The sequence below is a fragment of the Ochotona curzoniae genome, unplaced genomic scaffold (assembly GCF_017591425.1).
Source record: "Ochotona curzoniae isolate NIBS_2020 unplaced genomic scaffold, NIBS_Ocur_1.0 scaffold_1037, whole genome shotgun sequence".
In the NCBI taxonomy this organism is placed as follows: domain Eukaryota; kingdom Metazoa; phylum Chordata; class Mammalia; order Lagomorpha; family Ochotonidae; genus Ochotona; species Ochotona curzoniae.
The window spans coordinates 19,010,764-19,031,384 of NW_024467083.1; the positions used below are offsets into that span (position 1 = coordinate 19,010,764).

General features: G+C 39.8%; 1 long non-coding RNA gene across 1 annotated transcript; it reads left to right on the plus strand.

Annotated features, from left to right (window-relative positions):
• The first annotated feature begins 77 nt into the window (after nt 1–77).
• LOC121168667 lies at nt 78–20,124 on the plus strand. The gene is made up of 3 exons (XR_005885738.1): nt 78–286; nt 14,838–14,946; nt 20,039–20,124. It is a non-coding gene; the product is annotated as an uncharacterized LOC121168667 (long non-coding RNA).
• The last annotated feature ends 497 nt before the right edge of the window (nt 20,125–20,621 follow it).

A 20,621-nucleotide genomic window follows, 5' to 3' on the forward strand; every position in this document is an offset into this window, starting at 1 on the left:
TTCCTGACCCCTGTGTGGCACACAGACGCTGTTATTTTGCACTTGAGGAGTGCCCGATTCCCCCCGAAACCTCTGCCCAGCCGACCTAGGCCCTCTAGGCTCAGCTCGCTTCTGTCAGCGGACCTCCGTCCCTCAACCCCTGGCCACCGGTTGCAGTCGTGGGGCGTTTGGACCTCAGAGGGTGGAGGCAGCAGGAGAGGGAGCACAACATGGGCCTCCTGGCGCCTTCTCCCATCTCCCCCGTCACTCATGAGAGCATTGCCCAAGGAGGGACTGGCAGGGACAGGTGAGCATCCCAGGTAGGAGATGAGGATGGTACCAATGTGGGAGTGGAGGGCTGCTCAGACAGGGACCGGGATGTTTTCAATGATTTTACTCTTGAGGAGCTAAGCAAGAACGGAGGAATGGGTGTTAATGGGCTTGGCAGCCGGAGTCTGAAAGCAATTGGTCATTACAGGCATTCAAGGACCTTGATTCTGTAGCAAACGCTGACCACCGGCCAAGAATCAAGAACCATTTCAGGTTGGGGTTAGCGAGGGCAGCCTGGTCATAAGACTTTGAGATTTCCTGTCTATGAGAAAACAGGAGGCAAATGAAAACGGAAACGCACCATGTCCAGTGCAAAAAGTTCAGCTTCCTGGGATCCACATTGTTGTGCTGAGCTGACTTGTGAACCATACAGTAGTGCCTGGTTCAAGTCCAGCCTCTGCTTCTAATCCCAGCTTCCTGCTAAGGGGCACCCTGGGAGACACAGGTGATGATGACTGAAGTGTTTGGATTCCTCCCCCATGGTGGCAAACTGGGTCTTGCCTTGTGCACACATTTGGGGAGTGAACCAGAAGATGGAAAGCCCCCACCACTTTGTCACTATGCCTTTCACATACATTAAATGAATCCCAAAAAACAAAATGGGGGTTTGGCGCAATAGCCTAGTTTCTTAAGTCCTTGTATTGAATGCACCAGGATCCCATAGGGCTGCCAGTTTATGTCCTGGCTGCTCTACTTGCCATCCAGCTCCCTGCTTGTGGCCTGGGAAAGCAGTTGAGGACAACCCAAAGCCTTGGGACCCTGATCCAAATAGGAGACCTGGAAGAAGTTCTTGGCTCCTAGCTTCAGATAGGCTCAGCTCCCGCAGTTGCAGTCACTTGGGGGAGTGAACCAGTGGATGGAAGATCTTTCTCACTGTCTCTCTTCTCTGTAAATCTAATGTTCCAATAAAGATAAATAAATCTTAAAAAAAAAATAAGAAACAGGAAGAGGGACTGATGTTGTGGCATAGCACACTAAATCTCTGCCTTTGGGAAGAGCCTTCCTCACCCCCTCAGGCCATTCATTGCCAGTTGCTTTCTTTGCTATCCAGCTCCTCACTCTTGACCTGGGAAAGCAGTGGAGGATTTCCCGAGTCCTTGGGACCCTGAACCCACATGGGAGACCTGGAAGAAATCCCTGGATCCTGGAAGGCCCAACTCTCTCCACTGTGGTCATTTTAGGAGTTACCATCAGATGGGAGATTAAAATCTGTGTGTGTGTGTCTCCCCTTCTCTGTAAATGTTCCTTTCAAATAAAACATAAATCTTAAAAATAAAGCAAGAACTAAAGCCAAACAAACAAACAAAAAAAGCTCCAGGCTCCCAGCCTGAGACCAGATCAGTCCAGCTCTGGCCTTTGAGACCACTGAAGCAGAGGCTCTAAGACTTGGGCCATCCTCCACTGCTTTCCCAGGCCATTATCAAGGAGCTGAATCAGAAGTGGAGCAGCTGGGATTCAAACTGGTGCCCATGTGGGATGCTGTTGTTACCGGGCAGAAGGGTAGCCTGTTAAGTCACCATGCTTATTAATACTTAATACGTAAATTCTACGTTCTAGTTGGTAAACTGGAGAATGTTATTCTGTTGCTTGATTTGGGCTGAGAAATGACTTCTGTTTATCCCCTTTGAGCTAAAACTATTTGTCCAAATTGTCATGGTCACTTTGAGCACAATATCTGCTTCCAGAAATTTTAGCAATTTCAATATAATTTGTCAACCCTAGGCTTAAAAGAAAAATGCAGGGTAGGTGTGGCATAATGGATGAAACTGTGGATTGTGACGCTGGCATCCTGCCTTGGAGTACTGATTGTGTTGTGAATGCTCTAGTTTTAATCCAATTTTCTATTAATGTGCCCAGAAGGCAGTGGAAGATGACCTGAGAAATTGGATTGTTGCCTCCCACATAGATGACCAGGATGGAATTCCTGGACCTTGGCTTTGGCCTGGCCCAGTCTGGGCTGTTATGACTATTTAGAGGTGAACCAGCAAAAGGAAGATTTGTTCCCTTGACTTCCGTTTCTCCCTATCTTGCTGTCAAATGATAAATTTCTCCCTTTCAAATGATAAATAAGTCTTTAAAAAAGTCATGTTCTAATATATAATTCAAATCATTTATGACAGAGAATATTGACAAATCCTCATCGTCTGAAGTGGGTTGACAATTAGATTTAAAGAGTAATTTGTGGCCAGTATTTTCCCAGTGCCACTTCCAACCACGAGACTCTTGAGGGTAAAGACTAGATATTACCCAATTTTTATTTCTAGAAGTGGGAAATCAGTATGTGTGGAATCAAATTTCCCCCCAAAATTTTCTGTTGTTTGTATTTATTTATTTATCTATTATATTTCTAGTTGCTCTTGATGTCAACCTTTCTTGAGCCCAGGCCCCGGGGCTTCCTGAGACAAACATAGAGCTCACTGAGCTTATGGTACAGAATAGTTCTTATGCATTCCACAAGGTTAGTGCGTCTGGCTCTTCCAGTATAAGTACCCATGTTCTTTACTGTCCCTTCCTTCGTCTTGCACAGCAGATCAGTGTGCAGCTCTGTAAGTGGTAGCTGGTGAGAGATTAGCATCTGGAGTCATGTAAAATACACTTACAAAATTCCAGAATGCTGTTTTGTGTGACTGTCCCTCATCATTTTTCATGTATTTTCTTAAGTTGATGATTAAGATAGCAGATATTAATCATATTTAAATATAAGAACAAGAGATTGTTTGCTTCAAGGATAACTCATAAAAAGGCAAAGACCCTATTTTTAAAGACCAAATGTTTCATGAACTTCTATGTCTGGCTTGGAAAGTGATTTATTTTTCATTTTGCATGAATTAGTACTGAAATTAATATTAATCAATCACAAGGAAGTTCAGAGCAGATAATGGTCCTGTGATGGATGATCACAACTCTTTCCCTGCGGTGAATATCTCTTCTTCAGAAATTACTTTTTCCATTCTTTTCATGTATTTGCCTTGTCTGGAAGGCTCTGATTATGAGCTTCTTAGAACACCCCCTATATTATATTTGATTCCCAAATTCAGCAATTGTTCAATTCACATTGCTAGTTAGTTGTAGAGCAAGGCCTAAAATCTTGGACCATTTCCAAATCCAGTATTTGTTCTACTGTATCACACTGTGAAACTCTTATGTTGATCACTGTGAATACTTAATAAATGCTTGATTTCTAACAGCAGTCTATTTGCTTCTGATTGCTGACTAGTTCGCTTAAATTCATATTTATTTAAGCTGAAAAATACTGCCTTCTGATGGATAGTTGGCTGTCTACAGGAAATGAGTTGGTGGGTACATTCCAGCCCTGTTGGACAGCAGAACCCATCACAACAAATCAATGTCAAAAATGGCACTTCAGTGGGAACACATATCATTTTATTTAATACCACCAGTGGAGTAGCTCAAAGTGATTTGAAAATGTCTCATTAATCCTCAAGACACCCTTGTGGGATAATAATAATATTAGCATAATGTTTAAGCTTAGTACTGCAGCAAAGCCTACAGCTTCTCTGAGCATGAGCAGGATTTCTTTCTATGTCAATATCCAATATTGCAGTCTAAGTAAAACTAACAGGTTTACAAATAGGAAGCATAGATCTTGGTACCTGGCCTTTCTGTGTTGCTCTAAACACAGCTTGGGTTTCCTACTGACCGCAATAGTACTAAAAATAGATCACCAGATGCTTACCAGATGGTAAGCAACATCTGGGATTAGCACACATGTGTTTGAGAGTGGGACCAAACAGGCCTAGAGATCTTAACCCACAATTACAGCTAAATGAATGAAAAAAGAGCACCTACTTTATGTAAAGCATTGTTGTAGTCACTGAGGAGGCCTGGGGAGAATTGAGAAGACAGCATATAGATCTTTTGACAGTTTTTTTTTTTAAATAATGTTATTAGTAACAATGTAAGAGAACAGCATCAGCAATGCTATAAGACATTCTATGATCATTCTGTCTGTTCTAGCCAGCTTGCATGCCTTGTAATTTTTCTGGTCCTACCAAGTTCATGCCCATTTTAGAGTCTATGTACTTGTACTTCACACCTAAAATACCCTTGCTCTAGAATCTCTCTTGTACAAAAATATAAATGGCCTAATGTTAGTATTTAGGCTTTTCCACATCTGTATCCCCCACATCTAGGAGAGTAGCTGACACACAGTAGGTACTTAATGACTGTAAGTTGAATAGAGGAAAGAAAAGGCATAAAGTGAGTACACGAGGTATATTAAGGTTCAATGTATTATCCAATTTTGCTGGTGTAGAGAGGTTTTTTGGGATATCTGATTCTGGCTTTGAAGATGTACAGAAATTATTTTTAAAGCTCCACTTTGTCCATTTTTCTCTAACTTCTCTTCTCCCCCACCACCCTGAATGAGTTTATCCTGCACTCCAGAAATTCAGTTTAAACTCCCTACTTGATACTCTTCCTGCAGATACCCCAAACTTAATATTTATAGCACTGAACTCATTATCTGACTACCCAGACTTGCTGCTCTTCCTGTTTTTATTTTGTTCTAGAAATACAGTCATCCCTGAATCTTTCCTCTGTCCCCATATTCAGATGATCACCAAGTGCTTTCCACTGCCCTTCCAAGTTGCTGTTAATTCTGTCCTCACTTCTCTGTTCTCACAGCTACTGCCCCAGTTCAGGCTGCAATGATGAGTTTCATAACAGATTCCCTGCTTTCATTTTTTTAATGTATTTCATCTTCCAGGGTATAGCTGGGCTATTTTGGTAATATTTAGACTTGATTATGTTGCTTTTCAGTATTTCCACAATGCACCAACCCTATCCTGACCTGCCACTGTGGCAGGGTCTCCACACTACTTGCTGGTCCCAGTACAGGTCATCTAGTTACACAATGCCACAGCCTTTGCTGTGTCAGCTGCACATGCTTAGACCTGATAGGCACTCTTAGCATCATTCTGCCAGTGGTGAATTTAATCTTCAAGTCCCAGCTTAGAGGTCACTTCTTTGGAGACAGCCCCCTCTCTTCATCACTACTTCAAAGAAAACTCACTAGACCTGATTATAAGTGAATTCAATGTCACACTCTCATCAGAGCTCCCATGACATTTTGTTCACAACTCTATCAAAAGACTTTCTTCTACTATGTTTAGGAGTGTATGATACTACCTGTCTCCCTGGGAGAATGTGAACTCTGAGAAACTAATAGCTAACATGTTGAGCACTGCCTTATATGCAGTAGCATCCTGCAGCCCTGTAAAAGTGGACGAGAGGACTGATACACTATTTCAGATGAAGAAATGCGAGCAGAGTGGGAAGGAAGAAGAGTGCAGAAGAATATTACTAATTAATGGTAGAACCAGGGCCTTGACAAGTCAGATTCTTATAGCTTCTCAGCCTTTTGGCTAAGATCAAGTATAGGAGTTCACAACCTGAAGTTCTCTTTTACGTCATCTCTGTGAGATCTGGAGACCATTTATCTTATCCAGCTTCATCCCAGTCCTCAATATTGTATTGTTTTATGGTAAAAAACTTCTCAAATGGTATAATACAAGGGAAATGATGGTGAAGCACAAGTTCTTATTCTCCAAAAAACTGAGACTATGATGAAAGAATCAGTCCCTTTCTTTAATACAAAGATTATAAACAAATTTTCTGAATATGTGGGTTTTTCTTTTTAAGAATTAGAAAAGATGCTAGATACAGTGGGGAAGTAATTTCAAGTGGAAGTAGACCCCAGTGCTGATTGGAGCAATGCAGGTTTTCCCATGGCTGTGTTCTGCAGAATGACCTGTGTTCTGCCATGGCAGAGCAATTTTCAGAAAAATGTTTCTGTTTAGGGAAGATTGTATCTCTACCAAGAAGTGTGCCAACCAAAGAGTTAAAAGTATTGCATTAGAGCAAGCATTTAAATAAGCTTGCTGCTTCCTTCTTAAGCTTCTATGTGTAAGAGAGAACAATATGACACTGAAACACCTGCCTCGCCTTTTCTGGTTCTAGTTAATTTATTGATGATTCAGGCACAGTCACACCTCTAATCATAGACAAGACGTGCAGTTAATGATGAGATAAGCTAAAAGGCCCCCTGGTATGTACCAATTACTTGTTTGAAGATGGAACCTTCTTAACATATGTAGAAACAACTGAATGGCTTTAGGGCATGAGGAACATTAGCTTTCTTTTAGCAAGAGGTATATTTCAAAAAATACTTCACAATTTCTTCAAAGTGAATTTTACCAGGATTGTTCAACATTACTTAGAAAATTTATTTCCACGTGTTCTCTCTGTGAGGTATTTTATTGTGAGGCTATGTGTAAACCATAACTTAGCTCTTAATTTAAAGAGTTAGAGTATTTGAGTCGTGTGATTGGATTGACACTAACATAACCTATCGAGCATAATTTGACATGAAATTATAAATCAAACACGGACCCTATTGAAAAATCAGGTCACGTGAAAATTTTGATTGAGAATGGGATTTTTTTTGTATTTTTATAAAAACCAAATCTTAAGAATCTATGGGTATATTGTTACAGTTATTACTTTGCCATTTTGCAAATATGTTGATTAAGCAGTTCAAAAAGATGTCAGTAAATTAGCATTACAATTTCAGTGGTTTTTTGCTGCAATAATAATAATGTTAATGAAAGTGTATAAAGACCCATAATGATCCAATTAATAGTGAGTATTATAATGACAAAAGAATGTGGTGGTAATTTTGGGGGGACTTCATTGTACCTGAGATAAAATGCAAAACATGATTTGGTTTATAGAATGAGTGCAAATAAAATTAAATCATATTGTGATGTGTCAATCCCTTCCTGATTGAGACACAACTGCGAGTTGAGGGCCTTCATTTGGAGTTCAGGGCAGTTTAGTTCTAGTGTCAATTCTAAATAAGCTTGTTGAAATATATTAGAAAATCTTATTCACATTCCTGGTGTTGGGACTAGAATAATTCTCACTGCCCTGAGGTCATTTTGAATGAGTTGGGATCCCCATTGCCTGTAAAGTTTCCTTCTGAACCTTTGTCATGTTTTATATACAAAAGAACCAAGTCTCTACCTTAACTCACTATGATTTTCTTCAGTTTTTCCACTGTCTGGAGAACCTGAAACCCCAGCTGGTTTGTTTGAATTTTCTTTTTCTGTTCCTATCTTTAGCCCTAACTAGGCTCCACATAGACTGAATCCTGATGAGATCTGGACTTCTTTTTAATGTCACCTTTAATGGTGCCTTAGAGCTACATAGCTTTACCCACACATTTGACTAACAGTATCACCACTGCTGTGTCACTCTCATGACCCTGCATCATCTATTATCTGGGGCTTCCTGAGTAATGAGTAATATTTGTATTTTTATCCTCTTAGGGTTTGTGATTGGAGGAGGTGGCTATCTTCATTGGTGACCTACCTTGAAGCTCAATTTATGCTCCTCACATCAAATGTTACCATTCTCATCCATCCTCCAAATTCTGCCTAGCCTACTGAAGTCCTAAAATGTTTCATGATTGAATTGCATAGGCTGGCCTCCACAGCAGAAAATACTAAACCAATTTAAAAGGAGTTCCACTGTTTAGTCACTTAGTGAACTACACAATGAGTGATCTAGCTATCTATGTCTATAGATACATATAAATAGATATCTTACCTGTGTTAATAGAATTTTCTTGACTTCCCACCCCCATCAGACTCAATTTGAATTTTGGAATCCACCCATAGTATGTTCACCTCAACATACATATGACAACAATTTTCCACCAAATATTTTTATGCTGAAGATTAGCTTCCATGGAAAACCTACTCTATGAACATATTTATTTATGATTCAGAATAAGCCAATGTTAAGAAATTCTTTAATGTAGTAAAAGTGGTTCTAGCCTTTTTTTTTTTTTTGAATCCAGAAATTCAAACTTTCTGGAGTTAAAGTGATCTTGCAAAATCCATTTTGCAGTCAGTTGTAAATTAAAGGGAATAATATCTAAGCCACATGAAGTCAGGATTGAATGAGATTACAAATATGAAATTATTCAGGTCCTAAGATTGTCTGTGGTAGGTGCTCATTAATTAATTTCTCACATTTTGTGTACTATTTAAGTGCATTTCAACTGGTACAGCAGTCTCAGCCACACAAGCTTAATGCGACCTAGAGTCTAGCAAGTTGCTATCTAGGAGCCATTAATGGGACTAGCATCCCCATGAGCCCTTGTTAGAGTCTTAGGTACCCCATTTCTAATGCAGTTGCGCGCCAATGTGCCTGGGAAAGCAGTGGAGGATGTCTGAGGGGCTTGGGACCTTGCACCCACATTAGAGACATGGAAGAAGTTCCTTGGCTTCTGGTTTCAAACTGGCCCAACTCTGGCTGTTGGAGCATTTAGTGAGTGAACCAACACATGCTAGATTCTCTGTCTCCCTCTCTCTAATTCTGTCTTTCAAATAAACCAGTCTTCAAAGTTGCTGTCTCCACTTCTTGTTCTGTTTACCCAGTTCTTCAGAGTTGACTTGTGCCTCTTGTTAAAAATGGATTGTCTCCTTACCAACACATGCTAGGTTGCTCCTTAAGATTGGCTCTACTGGGCCCTGCACAGTAGCCTAGCGACTAAAGTCCTCACCTTGCACACACAAGAATCTCAGGTAGGCACCAGTTGGGCCCCTGCATCTGTGTGGGAGACCCAGAAAAGTGTCTGAGCTCCTAGCTTCAGATCAGCACAGCTCTGGCCTTTGGGGCCACTTAGGGAGTGAACCAAAGGATGGACCATCTTCCTCTATGTCTCTCCTCTCTATATATCTGTTTTTCCAATTAAAAAAAAGTAAAAAAAGAGAGAGAGATTGGCCCTACTATTTGTATCATCAGCTGCTCTCTGAATTCTGCTCTTTAAGAGCTGTAATCTTGAAACCATGGCCCCATTTCTTAGCCAGTGTCAAGCTGCCTGGATTGTCATAGCTCTCGACCCCATGTGGATATGAGTAGCCATTCTTCACACTATGAAGACTGAAGTCCCTCTTCTGTTACCACGATGAGGACATGCCCTTTTATATCATATCGTACCAGGACTGCAGGCATCAGTGATGGGCACAGCAAACATTGTTTTTCTGCATTCTGTAGAACAAAATGGTAAAACCTAGGAGAGGCTCAGTCTCTAAATGTGACATCTGAGGGTGTAGAAACTGAATGTGCTGTGGGGCTGCATACCATTAGTGGATGGTAGTGCTCCCACTCTGCCTGCATAACACCAGCTGCACAACTTTGGGAGATAAGGCATCCCTAAGTACTCTTCACACCTTGTTGTAGGACCGTTTATAAACAAATGGGCTGCAATTCAGTTACTAAGAATTATGAAGCCCAGGAACTCTGAACCTAACTCAGCATTAAAAATGAAATCACAGGTATCAACCAGAGGGAATATTCCATATTCTCACATGGCAAGATTGGAATCTGAGAGTTTTAAGTGCATCTGAGTACTTTCGTGCTTCATAAGTAGTCCGACTATGCTATCGGCCCCAGATGTTGAAAAAAAAAGTAATAAGCCAACAGCTTTGCTTTTATAATGCTGCATATTTGAATCAGAGAAAGCATTGAGCAGGATTAGAATGTTGAAATATTCATTTTTGGTCAGGTTTTCCTAAATTCCAATAGACTTTGGAAGTTTTAAAAAATAAGTGTATATCACACAAAGTCTACTATAAGTGGATTCTTCTGAACTAATTGTCCCAAGGTCATAAATGGCAATGGAAAATTGATAACATGACCATGGAACATGATATATTCAGCTTTTCAGGTTTTTAAAATTCACCTCATGAATGACCTCTTGGTTCAATAAAGCAATACTTCTTAAGAATTCCAGATTGGTTTTGTAATCTCTCCATTTAGACTGTGGAAAAGAGCTTGGTGCCTTTTTAAAATGATGACTTCTCTCAGCACTCTGTACTGTGCTTTGTCCATAGTGATCCTCCATAGGCATTGATGGAATATTTAATATTTATTTCCTGTATTGACCAAAGATGCTAGCTCCCTACTAACTTTTAATGCACATTTTTGCTGCCTTGATCAGAACCTGCAGCCAATTGTGTCATTTCCTCACATTTAACATATTTATAATTTGCATCATGATATAAAGATAAACTGATATATATGTATATACATCATTTACCCTGCAGTTTTATTCCCACCCACCCTTCCCCAAAGCCTCGTAGCAGCTTTAAGAAGATATTTACTTAGTTAGCTGCATCCTCCTTATAGTTTCAGATTTGCAGAAATGTAATAAAATCTGCAAGACTCCAGTATAATCTAGGGCAAAGACAAGTAAGGCCCTTCTGCTCAGGGGCTGGGATAATAAAGTAGTTGCTAAGACAGATTAATTCGTTAGAGTCAGAGAACAGGCTTCAACTCCAGTTAGCCCAATTTCTGCCAAATGACCAAGAAGACAAATACATCATTCTATGGGGACAGAAGACATGTTGGAAGTCAGGTAACTTAATTTCAAATATGAAGTATATCTAATTGATTCACAGTATTGTCCCTGGTGCATTGCTCATTGGAGATACAGTATTCTGCATTTTCTGGGCCTATGTTACCGGCCAGAAAAAAAGCATCACCTGCTAACCCTGCTTAGCAAAGGAGAAGACACAGGAAAGGCAGGCAGGACATTGATGGATGAACTTATAACTTCTATGGGTTGCTGCATTTTATCAGCCAGAGACTAGGAACACACAGACACGTTAAAGGGTCGGTTTTGTCCTTAGTACCATCATTTATATGTGTATGAATCATGTTCTCTTTTATAGAAGCCCTCACAAATGGGAGATTAGGATGTGAACAGGCCCAAAAGGCTGCACTGGCAAGAGATAAGTGTGTTCTTTAAACCTGTCTGTATCTAGTTAATGAGGTAATATTGCCAACTAGTCATTTCTGTTCTTCCTGTGGTCTGACTTTGGTCATTTTTTTTTTTTTTTTTTTGGTTCTGGAACTGCATTGAACTGCAGAAATGGAAGTTCAATTAATATTATAATAATCCTCATTGCTGATAGTAGCTTTTAAACTCATTGCCATAAAATTTCTGCATTATGTTTTAAAGACATGTAAGAGATTATAAAAAAATCCTGATTAAATATTTCTAGTCCTTACTCATAAAGCCATACAGCTTTGAAGTATTAATTTGAAAAATGCTAGGAATAGCAACATCCACAATAAATATGTTTAAGCATTGTAAATTGCTGTGGATCTGATTTCTCTTCTTGAATGCTACCTTCAGTCCTCAAAACAGACTACAGGGAATCCTGCTTTGACTAGGGGACATCAGAAATAATTTTAGCTAGCAGTGTGAGGACAAATTGACCTATTATACTTTGACCAAGTATTTAGCACACCAAAATAAAAATAAAATGTGAGACTAACTGCTTGCTATAAGAGGAAGACTCAATATTGTAATTTAAGTTAAGTACAAAAAATAATTAACTAAGTAAGTTAATGGAAAGGGGGCAACCTTGGTCACTGGGCACAAAGCTACAGTTAGATGGGTGGAATGAGTTGTGCTAAGTATTACACAGTAAGGTGACTCCAGTTAATAGTAATGAATTATCTATTTCAAAGAGCCAAAAGGCTTTTAAATTTTCTTACCACAAGAAGCAATAAATCTTAAAAATGATGGATGTACTAGCTAACAGATATGCTCATGCCACAATTTACACATTTTTAAACTTCACATTGTATCTCCATAATAGTAAACACAAACAAAAAATTAATAGTTGCTTAAAATACATTGTTCTATTTCTTAAAAGGCAACAACAAATACAAATAATTCTTTTTGCATTTGCATGTATATTTTCATTTAAAAGTTGTGATGATGACAGCTTATGTGGATACTTGCTTTATAAGACAACTGATGTCCTAAATTAATACCAGGAAACTGATACGCACATTAGAGCTACCTTTGGAGTGAATTTAATTGTATTAAATCAGTCTAATGCAGAAGATCACATTTTAATGTTTTGTGTTAGGTGTTGCTTGGGATTCCTGCCTCCCATATATGAATACCTAGGTTTGAGTAACACCTCTGTTTCTGATCCAGCTTCCAGCTAATATGTACCTTGGGAAGAAATAAGTACCCTGGTCCCTGATGCTTGCTTGGGAGACTAGAACAGAGTTTCTAGCTCTTGGCTCCTAGTTTTGGTTGGCCCAATCCAGGCTGTTATAGGCATTTGAAATATGTACTAGCACTTGTAAAATCTCTCTTTCTTTCTCTCTGTCACTCTGACTTACAAATGAAAATACGTAAATAATTAAATCCTTAAAATGTGAAGGGTTAGAGATAATATTTACAAAACACCAAAGCACCCCATACATTACTTACAACCATCTGCATATGTGCATGTATTCATATATACAGATATACATAATATTTGCATTGGAATAGAATGTAAACAATTTAAATGTTCATAATGATGACTAATATAATTATATATCTATATAAAGTATGGATAGATGCCTGAAGATACATGGCAGTAATAATTATTGTCTTCTGGAGTTCTTAAATTGTTTTATTCCATGAGCTCTGTTGGCCAAATGTATTTACAGTGTTCTATTTTTAGTGTAAATCTTTCCTATTGATATGATGAGTGCCCAACCTTCCAAACTGATTCTGGAGCAGCACAGAGCTGCACTGCCAAGCATTTAGCAATGGTAGAGACAACTGGCTCTATCCTGATGATTCCTGATTTTCACATTTGTTCTCTGCTTTATGCCAGAGGATCACATTAAAATTTTTTGCACACGTTTGTGATGTTTCTACTCTGGAAGTTCCTGCATAATAAACTCCATGTCACAACTTTTAAAATCAAGTGACATAAAGTCTGCCCTGATGGGCACATTTGCATGTGCTCAGGTTAGTTCTCAGGCCCATAATTTTACTGTTACACTATTATTTCATCCTTACATGTGCAACTGGAAATTTGTGCAAGGGCATTATTTAGCAACATTGTTATCCATAATTATATATCCATTATATATTTTAGCTTTTTTTTTTTAAGAATTCTGGGGCCCGGCATGGTGGCCTAGTGGCTAACGTCCTTGCCTTGAATGCTCCAGGATCCCACATAAGGAGAGAGAAAGAGAGAAAATGCCCTCAATTGGCAGGGTTGGGCCAGACTGAAGCCAGAAGGCTGCAACTCCAACTGGGTCTCCCATGTGGATGGCAGGGACCTGAGTACCTGGCCTGCAACACCCCAGAGTTTCACACTACCAGGAAGCTACAAATTTGCAAGCATGGCCAGAACTAGAACCTAAGTACTCCGACATGAAATCTAGACATTCCAAGTGGCATGTTTTCTGTTGTGCTAAATGCCTACCCCACAGTAGGCAATTTTAAATAGTCTTTTCAAAAAGATTTTTGTAAATAGTGAAAACCATAAAAAAAAAAAATCCAAACTTTCATGCTGATTCCCATAACATACTCTTCAATTTCACTCAGTTATATGTGCTATTTAGAACAAAAAGTATATGATTTCATAATCATAAGTTTGCCTAATATGGTGGAGTATGTAAGCACTTTTTGGGGGAGGGAGCAGGAAGAAAAGCTTATGTCCTTATTATGGGCTTGCTTGCAAGTTATTTAACTGGAAACTGCATTGCCCTCCAATTTCTAGTTTTTAAGTGGGTTAATTTCTGTAGCAACATCCCTGACTGCTGAGTTTCCTGGATTTGTTGAGTCAAACAAGTCCCTTAACACCCAACTCTACCTGACTAGCTCCTCCAGTTCAAAGGGCAAGAATTGACAGGGAGAATTTTATCCTATCTGAGGTCACCTTCACACAAAGGTCACTGCCTGCTAATAAGAATTCCATCAAGAGAAGAGCAAGAAAATCATTTTGACACTTGGGCCCAGCTTGAAAGATGAGAATCACATATCAGCAAACCAGATGGAGAGAATCATTGAGCCCAGAAATGAGATCTGAGCACCCTGAAGCCCAACTAATCTCTCCCTGCCAGTCCAGGGTTCCTGTTTACACCTCACCCACTTCAGCTTCATAGCCCCCATGACTCCCAAGACTGATGTGTTTCACATCGTTGACAGCAGAGAAATAAAAGCCATATGCATGTTACGTTCTTTTTCTTTTGTTGGCTTCTGGCCTCCAAATATGTGACAAACAGGCCAAGTGAGAGGTAAATGAAAATGAAAGAGGTCTGAGGAGGGTGGATTACAGGAGTGGGGAGAGCAACAAACACCAGTTTGAAAACAGGTTTAGTTACTGCCAAGCTACTCAGATTGACAAGTGTGAGATGGTATTGAGGTTCTCAGTGGCAACCGTTGCCAGTTTAACAAAAGAGCAGTGCTTTGGGAGTCTGATTTGGAGAGCAGATTTTGTGAAAAGCCTAGGGTTCTTTTGCCTCCCAGGACTTGGTTCTAATTTTGTTGTTGGACTGTCCTCAATGCACCCACCTCTCACGCATTCTTTCTATTTGGGGGCTTATTGTGGAGGAAGCCAGCTAATGCTGCATCCAGAAAGACGGAGAGAAGTTCAAATGTGCTTTTTTCCCTTTTTTTGAAACAGAAACATCAACTCAAAATTGCCTGCATTTTATCAGCATGCTTGCAGCTGCATTTGTCACTGACAGAGCTCAGCAGTCTGCTCACCTGGACACATTTCACTGCTCACGTGTGTAAGTAATCTCTGTAGCTTGGCTCCAGCTTGGCATCTTTTTCCCTCCCAAGATTCTGTTCTAATCTCTGTGTCTTCCCAGGCTTCTTGGAGATGCTATTGAGACAAAAAGAGGACCCAAGAAGCTAAAACAGGCTACCTTCTGATAGTCAGAGATGTGGATGTGTGGGGAGCTGGGAATGTGGGGGTAGCCATGAAGCGCAGTGCACTTTCTCTTGGGGTTGGAGGTGAGCTTGTGCTGGACTTACCAGGTGTGCAGCTCGTGTTTTTAGAAACCACTTTACTGAGAATATTCCTGAGAGTTTTAGGAGCATGGGCCAAGGCAAGGGTAAACCTAAGAAATGTCAGGTAGCAGGTGTGCCCCCATCCTGATATGGATCCAGAAATAAAAATGTTGTGAAAAATAGTGGCCTTTGAGTTTTCAGGTTCTGGTTCCATCAGCATGCACTGGATTGCGACCCCAGAATCCTCTACCAACCCTCTGGTATGCGGGAAGTCATCCTAGTGTCTCTCTAGTGCCAGAGAAAACCCTGACCTCTTGTGGGGCAAGACCAGTGGGGTCCATCATGTTTTGAGATGGCATTTTCCAGCCGACTTTTGCTTTTTGAGTTACAGTAAAAAGGCAGTCAGAGGTAAGCATGCTTCATGGACTCAAGCAATGTGCACAGCTTCTCCCTGCTTGCTGTGCAACTTCTTTTGCTCTGTTTGAACTCCTCTTTTTTCTAGGAAGCCCTTTCTGATTAGAGCATGACCTGGAATGAATTCTGAATTCATTGTTTGTTTCTGGTTCCAGGAGCACTTTGGGCAGAATTTGGAGCTGTGACTGCACATTAAGTCTTGACAGGGCTCTTATCATTTTCAGGAGAGTCCAGCTGGTTTTGACTGGATTTGGAGGGTCTCTGGCCAAGTTCTATTCTCAGAGACGATGCCTCAGCTTGAGTTGCTAGAAAACCAGTCAGAAGTGGGGAACCCTTTTTTCTGCCAAGGGAAATTCATGAGCCACACAAAATTACCTACCTAAAAATCAGCCTGCTCTAGATTTATTGAATTTTGAGCCTGTGATTGCCTTGCTAGGGTCAGACCAAATTATTCCACTCACTTTCTACAGCCTGTGGACCATATAACTCTGCCTTGGCAGCGACAGTAGCTTTCTCGGAACCCCTAGAAGATCTTAGTTCAAAAGAGAGGAAAGGAAAATTCCTGTAGAGGTATGGGGTTTCTTTTCCCCCCAAAAGAGGTTTCACCATAGAGATCACATTGTTTCAACATTCTACCTCTCATACAACTGTTTTTGAAAACTTGATGCCTAAGGCTTACACCAAATTATAATGTATGGGTCAGAATGACAAAACTGACAATGAGAACTACTGAGCCTCAGGCTGTTGACAGGCCAAGGCCATGCTTGCCTTGCAGACTGAACAGGCAGAGATCCAGGGGCAGGGAAGATGGATGATCATGAGAATCAGAACCATCAAACACCATGCACTTGAGGCATTCACCTGTATCAGAAGAAAGCACGTGCCATATGAATGGAATGCACATGTTCCTGACCTCAGAGTCACACAATGTATTGTCTCATGTGGAAGTAATATACTAATATGTTAACAATAGCTTTCTCTGAATGGTTGTATTATTCGTGTTTTTAAAAATTAGTTACTTTTTATTTATTTGAAAGAGCAAAAGAAAAAGAGAGAGGTCCTCCATTCACTGGTTCACTCCCTAAATGCCCACCACAGCTGGGACTGGCCCAGGCTGAAACCAGGAGCCTAGAACTCAATCTGACTCCTCCACAGGGAGGCCCGAGTGCTTGAGCCATACCTGCTGCCTCCCTTGGTGTGCATTAGCAGGAAGCAGGGATCAGGAGCAGAGCTGGAACTCAAACTCAGGCACTCTGATATGGGATGTGCATATCCTAAGCAACATCTTAACTGCTGGGGCCAAATGCTTACCCTGTGAGCGATTTTAATTGCTCTTCTTTACTCATAGCTGCATCGGTTTTAATTGGATCATAATTTTTACTAGTTTTGTCATAAATGTTATAGCAGTCATAGTCTACGCAGTTCTTTTCTAAGGTTATCTGGATCAGTATAATTATACATTTTGGGTAGCCTTCAAACACAGTTTTGGAGTTGTGTTACTTCTATAAATAATGGCTGTCATTTACTAATTCTTGATCTGGACTAACTTCATTCACAGTTCAGTTTTAGTTACAAAGTTTATGGCTGTCAATTCCTGCTCATGAACACAGTTTAACCACTGTGATGAGGACATTCATTCAACAAATATTTACTGAGGACTTTCTTTGTGCAGACTTTGAAGACAAATATTTGAACAATGTGTCTTGAATGTCCTAAATGAATCAAGTTGGAGTAGAAAGAAGTGTTAAATGAGTTGTACATGCTTCTCGGAAAATAAGAGACTATGATCCCAGAAGAGGAAGCAACTAGTTGCAACAAGGACAATCAAACTGATCATAATAGGATAGGCAAATTTTAAGTAGGGTCTTTAAAAAATGAATAGATGCTTCCTAGGTGAGGGAAAACCATGATGTGGAATGCTGCGAGATTTGTTGTGGCTTGGGCTTAGGGTATCATGGAGAAAGAAAGGGGAAATGGAATTGGTGTGACAGATCAATATCAAAGGGTAAGGTATCTCTTGCATTATGTTTCAGGATTTAAAATTACTTACTTGACTAGGTATTTTCATTTATTTGAGAGACAGAAAGACAGACATAGACAATGCACAGATATCTTCCTTCTGCTGGTTCACTCTCAAAATGTATGCTACAAGCAGAGCTGGGTGAGGCCAAAGCCAGGTGCTTTGAACCCAGGCTAGGTTTCCCATGTGAGTGGTAGAGCCAAGTACTTTAGCCATCACCTGCCATCTCCCAGAAAGCTGGGTCAGGAGCAGAGGAGCACTCTGCTATGTGATGTTGGTATATCAAGTGCTGTCTTAATTGCTGTACCAATGCTTGCTCCTGCTGTAGGATTTTTAACTTGATCTTTGACCAATGGAAATTGATAGAAATTTGTAAACTGGAATGTGGCATGACAAAACTATTTCTAACGTTGTCTCTTTGTGAGAGTGTAGAAGATAGTATAGATCAGGGTCGTGGCTTGGGACACGGTTGGTAATTGAGAAGGTATCAAAACGTAAATACTGTGTGAATAGCCCCGGGAATAGAGAAAAACAAATATTTAGCATTAAGGGTCTCTGGTCACTAGGAAATCATTTCCCCATTCTCTTGCTGCATACTGCAGTGTTTAATATATTTCTCATACATTTCTGCTGATGTAAACCACCATATTGAATCCTTACTCTGCCAACTCAAACTTGAATTAGTCCTTAAACACCTGTGTTAGACAAATCCTGGTAGATCCAAATCCAGTTTGTGCTGAGTGTGTCCCAAAAAAATGAGTAATTGCTGCAGTGTACAAAACAAAACCACCCCCAGCTCACATATGCTTCTGTGATTCCTTAAGATGCCGGGAGGAGATGAAAACAGTCACTAGTGTTGGTTTTTAAGAAAATGTCAGATCCAAAATATTCAACCATTTTCTCCCTCTGACTCAATATGCCTGTGGTTTTTATTGAGGCACCTTTGTATAATGCTTTCAGTTCAGATTTTATCATTGATTAATGAATAATTTGGATCCAGATAGAGTTGGATTTGTAATAATAATGTAACCTTGAATAAGTTATTTGTCTACTCATTATGAAATAGGATCTATATCTTCTTTACAAGGCCATTGTGAGAATTACAGATAATACAGGGCAGCACTCTGTACATTCTTAGTCCATGAAAAATATTACAGGAAATAGCTTTGTATATAAAACCAACTTATAGTTTCACAAGCTTCTTCTTGGAAAACTATTCATTTCTGCTTATGGAAGGGTAGGGAAGATAATGATAAGTTAGATTCGTTTGGAAAAAAGATAATGAAAATGGCAAAAAAGGTCTGGAAACAAAATCTTTGATGTCTCATTTTCCTGATATTGAGAGCCATATAAAATAGTTTTATTTTCCATTTTGTCTTGGTTGCCACAGGACACTCAGAATCAAATATGATAAATCAATATTAACCTTTGGCATATTTGCCTCATTATTTTTTTCTTTAAGTCTTCTTTTGAAATAGTACACCGAATGAGTCATTATAGAAGAAACTGAATAGATATAAGTTGCAAAGTGGAAGTCTAAAGAAAAATCATCAATTGTCTTCAATTATCTGAAAAGTTGTCACCTGGAGAAAAAGTAGACTTATTCTTATTGCTTTAAACATTAAACAGGGGCCTGGCATGGTAGCCTAATGGCTAAAGTCCTTACCTTGCACGCACTGGGCTCCCATATGGACACTATTTCTAATTCTGGTGGCCCTGCTTCCCATCCGGCTCCCGGTTTGCAGCTTGGGAAAGCCGTTAAGGATGGCCCAAAGCCTTGTGATCCTGTGCTTGTGTGAGAGAGCCTGAAGAGGCTCCAGGCTCCTGGCTTTGGATTGGAGGAGTTTTGGCCATTGTGGCCATTTGGGGAGTGAATCAACGAACAAAAGATTTTACTCTCTGTCTTTCCTCCTCTCTGTGTATCTGACTTTCCAATAAAAACAAAATCAACTTTTTAAAAGATAAAATAATTTGTTTTAAAAATTAAACAGCATACAGAAATTGTGAGTTAATTAGATAGTGAAAGAAAAGTTTTTTTGTAACTGCCCTCATGGAAGGCAATTTCTCTCAAGGTAAATGAATCCTCCATCATTGGAAGAATTAAACTTATCATACAGTTCTCTTTTAAGACACTAATGAACTTATTTGTTTATTTGAGAGATAGAGACAAATAGACAGCTCCCATTTGCTGGTTCACTCCCTTGAAGTCCCAAATGGCTGTAGAGTTGAAGGAGCTAGGAACTTGACTCAGGGGTCTCACATGGGTGGCAGGAAACCAGTTAATTCAACTATCACCATTCCTTCCTAGGATCTGTAATAGCAGGAAGCTGGAATTAGGAACTGAAGCAGAACGTTAAATATAGGTGGGATACAGATGTCATAGCCAGCATTCTAACCCCTAAGTCGAATGTCCCAGCTCTTACTGTTCTTTACAGAAACAGAAATTGTAATCCTAAAATGCATATGGAACCACAAAAGATCCCAAATAACCAAAGAATGCTTGAACAAGAAACATAAAGTTTTAAGTATTACACTTCCTTACTGCAAATTTTATTACAAACTTAACAGTAATCTAAATAGTACAATACTACCATGAAATGGACATAGGGCAATAAAACAGAATAAAGAGTTCAGAACCAAAATCATGCATCATCTATAGCAAACTGATTTTTGATAAAGTGTGCTGAAAACACAACATGGGGAAATAGGGAAAAAAAATCCCAAATAGCCTTATTAAAAAGTAGGCAAAGGATGTGAATTGCTGTTTCTTAAAAGAAGACTTACAGGAGCTGACATTCTGGTGTAGTGAGCAAAGTGTCTCCCTGCAGTGTTGGCATCCCATATGGACATCTGTTCATGTCCCAGTAGCTCCACTTCAGATCCAGATTCCTGTTAATGCACCTGACAAAACAGCTCAGGATGGTTTGAGTCCTTGGGCCCCTGCACTCATATGAGAGACCTGGAAGATCCTGGTTTCTGGCTACAGTCTTGCCCAGCCTTGATCGTTGCAACAAAATG